Below are 10,181 nucleotides of genomic sequence, written 5' to 3'. Positions count from 1 at the left end.
TGAACAAAAGGGGAGAGAGAGCCGACCCCTGAGGAACTCCACAAATGAGAGGCCTAGGGGCAGACCTCTGCCCTCCCATCAACACCGATTGTGAGCGGCCCAGGAGATAGGAGGAGAACCACTGCAAAACAGTGCCCCCCACTCCCAACCCCCTGAGACACCGCAATAGGATACCATGATCGATGGTATCAAAAGCCGCTGAGAGATCTAATAGAACTAGGACAGAGGAGCAACCCCTGTCCCGAGCCCGCCAGAGATCATTCACCAGCACGACCAATGCCATCTCCGTGCTGTACCCAGGCCTGAAACCCAATTGGTACGGGTCCAGATAATCAGTTTCCTCCAGGAACAGAGGAAGCTGATGCGCCACCACACTCTCAACAACTTTCGACAAAAAGCGAAGGTTGGAGACAGGATGATAGTTGTTTAAGATCGCTGGGTCCAGGGCAGGCTTCTTGAGAAGGGGCCTCACCACCGCCTCCTTCAGGGCTGCGGGGAAGACACCCTCACTCAAAGGCAGATATTACTGCCTGGAACCAGCTTCATGTCCCCTCCTGAGCTGCATAAATCAGCCAGGAGGGGCACAGGTCCAATAAACAGGTGGTGGAGCTCAGACTCCCCATAATCCTGTCCACATCATCAGGGGAAACAGGATCGAACTCAGTCCAGATAACATGTTCAAGACCGTCCGATTCCTCCACATCAGACTCTGCCCAGTCAGAGTCCAAACCAGCCTGGATCTGAGCGATTTTGTCCGTCAGATGATGGCTAAACTCCTCAGCCCGTCACTGTAAGGGATCCTCCCTCACCCCCTGATTAAGAAGGGAACGAGTCACCCTAAACAGGGTGGCCTGGCGATTATCTGCGGACGCGATGAGGGCAGCGAAGTAATTAGCCCTCGCTGTCCTCATCGCCGCAAGATAAGACCTTACAAAGGTTCTTAACTGCAATCGGTCAGATTCGGAACGGCTGGACCTCCAACCGCTCTCTAGATCCCGTCTCTGACGCTTCATCTCCCGGAGCTCCGCAAAAAACCATGGAGCCCAACGGGATCTGCGCCGGGTCAGGGGTCGCAAGGGTGCAACACAGTCGAGTGCCTCGGCAGCTGCCCTTTCCCAGGAATCCACCAAGGCATCAGCTGGGCTGTGAGTGAGGGCGATGGGTATACACCCAAGCGCCATCTGGAACCATTCTGGGTCAATTAGGCACCTGGGGCGGAACCACCTGGTCGGTTCTGCAGCCCAGTGGCAGGGGGTGGCATAACAGAAGACCAGCCGCAAGAGGTAATGATTGGACCATGACAGGGGAACAATAGTTGGTGAACCCCCTCCCAAATCATCCAACCATTGTCCAGACAGGAAAACCAGGTCGAGAGTGTGACCCCCCCACATGAGTCAGGCCCTGAATTACTTGGGTCAGGTCCATGGCCATCATGGAAGCCATGAACTCCTGAGCTAACTCACACGACCCTCCCAGGGAAGGCATAAGATTTGTTAAATCAGTATTTAACACACATACACACACACACACACACACACACAATTTGTTGGGCAAAAACCTCCATGAAGAGCATGGGGAATGCTCTTTCATATTCTATAGAGTAACCTTGATTGGTAGTATGAATGTTTTAAAAATTCATCTTTAATCATTGAATAAAATGCGTTTTGACATTGAACTTTCAAACCATTAAAATATATATGTTACTTAACAGTAGATGAATGAGTTCTATGTTTATCTTATTTTGACTTAATGGTTCAAAGCTCACTTCTGCAGTAAATCACAAATGGAAGATAGGTACATATTGGATTAGAAATCCATTTACTTAGTAATTAAAGATTTTCTAAAAGAAGGAAATGGTGATCATGTATGTACCTAATGACTCCTAAGAAAGAGCAGACAAAATCATGAGTTAGCTGGAGATTTCCCACAACTTTCAGAATAGGGACATAGGGGGAAAAATTGCAATTGAATTTTCTAAGGAAAGAGGTTACTCATTTTGATAAGAAATCGTAATTCCATATGTACTTTATACTATAAATTTCTATGCTTTATACATAGAATAATTGACTATCAATTATAAATACTTGTGTGACAATATGGATTTTATTTTCATATTCTAGTTGTTATGGATATTGTTTTAATAACTGCTTTACTAACTTTTGAAAAATCTATCTTTATATCACTGTCACAGACAAATTGTCATTATTTATCTTTGCACCAGTATCTTTACCAAGGTAGCATTTTAAGCATGAAATTCTCCTCAAGAAAAGATAACAACTGCAATATAATAGCAATAGCACTTAGACTTATATACTGCTTCATAGTGCTTCACAGCCCTCTCTAAACAGTTTACAGTGTCAGCATATTGCCCCCAACAATCTGGGTCCTCATTTTACTGACCTTGGAAAGATGGAAGGCTGAGTCAACCTTGAGCTGATCAGGATCAAACTCCTGGCAATAGGCAGAGTTAGCCTGCAATACTGCATCATAACCACTGCACCAATGCAATTCTAATTGATGAATTGGAAACATCAATTGGAATATTTTTGAACATTTAAATACTGCTTGAAATTGAGATAAGAATAATAGCTTTTTCCTTGATAAACAATTCCAGAGACCCAGTGAAAGGATTACATTTTTTTTTCTTATTGTGTCTGAAATGTCATATCTATCAGGCATTCCAGCATGATAATGTTTGATGATGTTAAAAGCCAAAGCAAAATGGTGATTATTGCTTCAATCTAATTCGTAGGAAAGATTTCCTATCCTTCCGACTATGATTATTTTCTATTTTCAAATACTAAAAAAAGTCTCGGTTTAAACATTTTTGTGAAAATAATGTTGCACTCTACCATATTAAAAAAATGCTGAATATAGCAACTAGTTAAAGCTTTAAGTCAGACACATTAACAATTAAAGGAGCTTTATTTTGAAAGAAACAGTTGTTATTTAATAATGTTTATAAACTGCCCAGGTCTAAAAGTTTCTGATGGACATTGATTAATATCCTTAAAATGCAACAGATTTGCAGTAACATACATTAATTAAAATATCTAATATAAGGAGATATTTTTTGTTTTTTACTTGTTTCCAAACTTTTCATTAGTAGAAATAATGTCTGTATGAATATGTCACATTGCAAATCAGGATTAGCTGCTCGCTAGTAATGTGTGAATCATTAAAATTGGCTGAATTACTTTTGTAATTATTTAAAGCATCTTCTAATCAGGATTAAAAAACCATATCCATACTCTGATGCTTGGGGGCTTTACCTTGGCAGAAGGCTACGGATAAATTCTCTTCACAAAATAATACATGCTGAATGGTGCATCCATGATAACAAGATGTCATAGTTATTAATATTTTGGATTCTGGAAGAATCATTTCATATGCTGTGGTGGTGTTATGCTGCACAAGGTTACTGATGGGTGGCCTGAAGAATTTTGGGCCCTTAAGTTAAAAGCAAGAAGTACAATATTTACAGGAAAAAGAAAGAAAACACATACATAGAAACACAGCATAGCAGGAAAGGCTGCTGAATAGCAGAGGATTGCAAAATGCTTTACAGGTAACAAATTTCTATAGCTATTTGTCTTTTAATTGAAGCAAGCACTTGTGAAAAGCAATTCTATCTCACCCTGTGCTTTTTTAATGCAATGGAGCAATAAAGTAAAGTTCTACATTTAGGCAAGAAAAAGCAAATGTACAGGTATAGTATAGGTCACACCTTGCTCAATAGTAGCAACTGTGAGAGGGATCTCAGAGTCCTAGTGGACAATCACTTAGATATGAGCCAGCAATGTGCTGCAGCTGCCAAAAAAGCCAACACAGTGTTAGGCTGCATTAACAGAGGGATAGAATCAAGATCACGTGAAGTATTAATACCACTTTACAATGCCTTGCTAAGGCCACACTTGGAATACTGCATCCAGTTTTGGTCACCACGATGTAAAAAAGATGTTGAGACTCTGGAAAGAGTACAGAGAAGAGCAACAAAGATGATTAGAGGTCTGGAGGCCAAAACATATGAGGAACAGTTGCTGGAACTGGGTATGTCTAATTTAATGAAGAGAAGGACGAGGAGGGGACATGATAGCAGTGTTCCAATATCTTAGGGGCTGCCACAAAAAAGAAGGAGTCAGGCTATTCTCCAGAGCACCTAAAGGCAGGTCAAGAAGCAATGGATGGAAACTAATCAAGGAGAGAGAAGCAACCTAGACCTAAGGAGAAACTTCCTGACAGTTAGAACAATTAACCAGTAGAGCAACCTACCTCCAGAAGCAGCGAATGCTCCAATACTGGAAGTTTTTAAGAAGAGACTGGACAGCCATTTGTCTGAAATGGTATAGGGTTTCCTACCTGAGTAGGGGGTTGGACTAAATGACCTCCAAGGTCCCTTCCAACTTCATTATTATTATTATTATTATTATTATTATTATTATTATTATTATTATTATTATTATTATTATTATTATTATTATTAACCACACAGCTTCAATCAACAAATGTATACAGACAGTGTAGTCTAGAAACCAAGGTCCATAACAAGCATCCTCTTTCTCTGGGATCTTTAGTGGCAAGAATGTATCTGGCTTTTTGATTGCTATTGAAATCTTTTGACTCTGAGAGGATTTTCCTATGGCACAAATATTTAGAATTCCAGTAACAGCTATTTTCAGATGCTTGCCAAAAGCTTTGGTCCTATCTAAGGTTTCTTGATGCATTGTACTGCCTGGGTTTAGGTATATATATATGCAAAGGTACAGACTATTTCATATATCAATCTCCTCCTCCTCCTCCTCCTCCTCCTCCTCCTCCTCCTCCTCCTCCTCCTCCTCCTCCTCCTCCTCCTCCTCCTCCTCCTCCTCCTCCTGCCTGCCTAGACAAGTCCCTGCAGTTTTCCTGGCAACATTTTCAGAAGTGGTTTGACATTGCCTGCTCCATGGGGCTGAGAGAAATTCACTGGCCCAAAAGGCTTTATGCACAAGATGAAACTAGAATTCATAGTTTCCCAGTTTCTAGCCTGATGCTTTTAACTTATACACTAAATCTGGTTTTTATTTTATTTCCACAGATGTAAAATAAATAATTTTACAGGTTCAAATCACCAGAACCAGATGGATCACACCCCAAGGTTCTCAAGGAACTGGCAGACGTGATCTCAGAACCACTGAACTATATTTTTCAAAGATCCTGGAGCACTGGGGAACTACCAGAGGACTGGAAGACAGCTGATGTAGTTCCCATCTTCAAAAAAGGGAAAAATAGATCCAGGAAACTACAGACCTATCAGCCTGACCTCAATACCTGGGAAGATTCTGGAAAAGATAATCAAACAACAAATCAGCGAACACCTTGATGCAAACAAAGTCATCACTAAAAGTCAACATGGGTTTTTCAAAAACAGATCATGCCAGACAAATCTTATTACATTCTTTGACCAAGTGACAAAACTAGTGGACCAGAGGAATGCTGTAGATATAATTTACTTGGACTACAGTAAGGCATTTGATAAAGTAGATCACAACCTACTACTTGATAAGATACAAAAATGTGGGTTAGATAGCATTACCACCAGATGGATTCATAGCTGGCTGACAGGCCGTACTCAGCGTGTGGTCCTCAATGGAACCGCATCTACATGGAGGGAAGTGTGTAGTGGGGTGCCCCAGGGCTCTGTTCTGGGCCCAGTGCTCTTCAACATCTTCATCAACGATTTGGATGAGGGGATAGATGGGGAACTCATCAAATTTGCAGACGACACCAAGCTGGCAGGAATAGCCAATACTCCAGAAGATAGGCTTAAGATACAGAAGGATCTGGACAGACTCGAACACTGGGCACTATCTAACAAAATGAAATTCAATGGTGAAAAAAGTATGGTTCTACATTTAGGTAGGAAAAATCAAATGCATAGATATAGTATAGGTGGTACCTTGCTCAATAGTAGTAACTGAGAGAGGGATCTCTGAGTCTTAGTAGACAATCACTTAGTAGACAATCACTTCAATATGAGCCAGCAGTGTGTTGCAGCTGCCAAAAAAGCCAACACAGTGCTAGGCTGCATTAACAGAGGGATAGAATCAAGATCAAGTGAAGTACTAATACCACTTTACAATGCTTTGGTAAGGCCACACCTGGAATACTGCAGCCAGTTTTGGTCACCATGATGTAAAAAAGATTTGACTTCCGGTGGCTCCGCGGCGACGGAGACAGCCTTCCCGGGCTGCCCGCGGCTCAGCTGAGTGTTTTTTCGCCCGAAACAGCGCCGATCAGCTGTTCGGGCGAATTTGAAGCCCCCTCCTTGGGAGAAGAGGAGGGGGTGAGGCCCCAGGTAGGGGTTGAGTTCTCCGGGGCCGCCTGAGCTTGGAGCTTGGGCGGCTGAAGGATTGAACTCCCCCGAAGCCTGGGTTGCTCCCAGCTGGCCAGCGTCTCTGCTCCGGATTTCTTGGAGCAGAGCCAGGCGTCTGCGACCACCCCTGCCTGAAGAAAGGACTATGGATTAAAAGGAGCAGGCAGAGCGGTACAAGAGGAAAAGGTGAAGAGGATTATTTTATTTTACTCTCGAGCTTGATGGACTTTTTAAACTTTAAGTGAAAGTGCGTCACAATTGAAAGTTAAAGATGGCGACTAAACCTCCCCCTAAAACTCTTCGGAGTGGTGGATCTTCTCCGGTGCAACAATCATCATTACAGGCGTTGCATCCTCCTGATGTATTGACACCGAAGGATTTACGAGATGCTCTGGATAAACATGCCCAGGTACTTTTGGAATCAATTAACCAATCAATGGGTGATAAATTTGCACAGATGGAGGAGAAATTGGAGAAACTGGAGGAGAGAATAGAAGAGAGGATGGAACAGAAGTGCAGCGTGATGAAGGTAGACATTTTGTCCAAAGTGCATAAAGTGGCGGAATGTGTGGAAGATTTGGATGAAAAAGTGGATGATTTGATTCAAAAGAATGCCATATTAGAAGCAAAAGTACGGGAGAATGAAGATTTAAGAGATAAAATGGAAAGAGAATTAAGTCTTGCTCAATATCACCAGATGCAGTTTGCTGTCAGAATTAGAGGCTTAAAAGAGAATACTAAGGAAGATCTAAAGCAGCTGGTTTCTGAGGCTCTTGAAGTGGTACTGAATCAGCCAGCATCTGAAATAAGAGAAGGTATGGATAAAGTGTTTCGTGTGAACTCATGGATTGCTAGACAGAGAAAGTTGCCTAGAGATGTGGTGGTTTACTTTGCTAAAAGAGAAATTAGAGATGAAGTTATACAAGCTGCCTATGATGCTAAAGTTGTGATTGCTGATCAAGAAGTCTTGGTTTTAAAAGAAATTCCTCCAAAGATTTTAAGGAGAAGGAAGGACTTTACATTTCTTGTGCAAGAGCTCAAGCAACGAGATATAAGGTTCAGATGGGAGATTCCAGAGGGGCTGATGGTGATGCATGAAGGTAAAAGGTATCGGCTGATTACTGTGAAGCAAGCGCGTGACTTCTACAATAACGTTTTAAAAGCAATCCCATTAACACTTCTGGAAGCTGCAAAGGGATCTGGAGAAGGAGAACATCAGGAGGTTGAAATAGAGGAAAACGGTGCTGGAGGAGATCAAGCTACAACTTCTTTGGATGATCCTAGAGAGCAAAGGGTAACGCGTGCTGCTTTAAAACGAGCAAAGAAAATAAAAGAACAAGACCAGCAAAAGTTTTTGGAACTTTCACAACGTACTTACAGCCAAGCAGTGGGAGGAGCACGGCCTAAAGAAGATAGTCCTGTCAAAGCAGTGCTCCAAGAGCTTTGGGAGGATATGCATGGCAACTAAATTTTTAACTTGGAACGTTAATGGACTAAATTCACCACAGAAGAGGAAGAAAGTTTTTCAATATTTAAAACAATTCAAGATAGATGTTATATGTTTGCAAGAAACGCATATTAGAGTTTTGGATCAAAAGTATTTATCGAATTCAAGGTTGGGTACGCAATTTGTCGCTTCTGCAATGAATAAGAAAAATGGAGTGGTTGTTTATGTTAAAAGTGCCTTAACAGCAGACTTAATTGAAGCAGATAAGCTTGGAAGATACGTTATGATAGAGCTGCTGTTAGAAGGTAAAAAGACGCTTTTAGTTGGACTATATGCACCTAATCAACAACAAGCTGACTTTTTTAGTTTGCTTCACACAAAGCTTACCCAGTTGGATTATAAATCTTTTATTTTTATGGGGGATTGGAATGGTGTTTTGGATGTACAGATGGACAAGGCTGGAGCTTTTAAGCGCATTCCAAGTCATGCTAGACTGCCTAAATCTTTTTTTGAAATGAAGGATGACTTGGAATTGCGAGATATTTGGCGTGAGAGACACTTGCAGGAAAAGGATTACACTTTTTATTCTGATAGACATCAATCTTTTTCGAGGATTGATTTTATTTTGTTGACTAATGATTTTTTTTTGAGGACTAAAAAGGTGAAGATTTACGCAAGAACTATCTCTGATCATAGTCCAGTTTGGTTAGAGATTGATAAGGAGAAAAGGGATAGGCGCTCGTGGCGCGTCAATGAGAATTTGTTTAGAAATCAGAGAAATGTGGAGGAATGCAAACAGCGGATGAAGGATTTTTTTGAAATTAATATGAACAAGGGTACCTCTATGGATATGGTCTGGGATGCTAGCAAGGCCTACATGAGAGGGGTGTTGATATATATGAATAATAAACATAGACGTGCTGTGGAAGCTAGGAGGAAAGAACTGGAGAATGAAATAAAGGAAAAAGAAAAGGCTTTGATTTTGAACTCAGAGGATGTGAAGACTAAGGAGGCTATTAAACTGTTAAGAGGACAATTTGATAAATTAATGGCTGACCAAGTGGCAACCAATCTGCGGTTTGCCAGGCATAATACTTTTTGTAACGCTAATAAACCAGGTAGATGGTTAGCTTATAGATTGAGGAAAAAACAAAGGGCTTCTAATATAGATAAGATTGAGCATAAAGGAAGGGTTGTGTTTCAACAGGATCTTATCAAGGACGCTTTTGTGGATTTTTATTCTAAACTATATGCTAAGGAGAAAATTAATGAAAAAGACATTGATATATATTTGGAGAATGCTAGCATCCCGGTTCTTACGCAAGTACAAAAAGAGGGGATTAATCAATTGATTACAGAAGAAGAAATTTTTACAGCAATTAAGGAACTGAAGGTGGATAAAGCACCAGGTACGGATGGTTTGACTGCGGCCTATTACAAAAATTTACAATTAGAGATGATAAAACCGTTAAAGGAACTGTTCCAGACAATCCAGAGGGGGGGAAAGGTGCCACCGTCTTGGAGAACAGCTTTTATTTCCTTGATTCCGAAGGAAGACCAAGATGCTACTCAAGTTAAAAATTACAGACCGATATCGCTTTTAAATACAGATTACAAGATATTTGCTAAGGTTTTGGCTAATAGACTGATGAGGGTTCTGCAACAGGTGATTCATGGGGACCAAACAGGATTTATTAGTGGTAGGCAAATGAAAAATAATGTGAGGCATATAGTTGATGTGTTAGAGTTTTTGGAAAGGAACAACCAGATCTCTGCGGCGCTAATTTTTTTAGATGCTGAAAAAGCTTTTGATCAATTGAATTGGCAATTTTTGTTGAAAGTTTTAGATAAAATGGATTTTGGGGAAAATTTTGTGCAATCGATTAGGGCATTATATCAAAAACAAACTGCCCGAATTATAGTTAATAATAGTTTGACAGAAGCATGTAATATTGAGAAGGGCACAAGGCAAGGGTGTCCGTTATCGCCCTTGTTATTTGTGTTAACATTAGAGATATTATTGACTAAAATACGGAATTCGGAAAAAATTAAGGGGATACAAATTAGAGATCAGGATTATAGATTGAGAGCATTCGCAGATGATCTGGTTGTTACAGTGACTCAGCCAGAGAACTCTGTTGTGGACCTGATGGAGATAATAACACAATATGGGAAGGTTTCTGGATTTAAAGTTAATACACAGAAAACCAAAATTTTGGCCAGAAATATGACAGTTTCGCAAAAGGCTCTCTTAGAAGGACTAACTGGATTTGAGATTGTTAAAAGGGTTAAATATTTGGGGGTGCTTTTGTCGCCCTCTAATACAAAGTTATATAAAAATAATTATGAAAAACTATGGGGGAGAATTCAAAAAGAATTGCA

This window comes from Vipera berus (assembly GCF_964194415.1).
Source record: "Vipera berus genome assembly, chromosome: 6".
Classification (NCBI taxonomy): Eukaryota; Metazoa; Chordata; class Lepidosauria; order Squamata; family Viperidae; genus Vipera; species Vipera berus.
The sequence above is the reverse complement of the archived record's forward strand: the minus strand, read 5'-3'. Positions refer to the sequence as shown.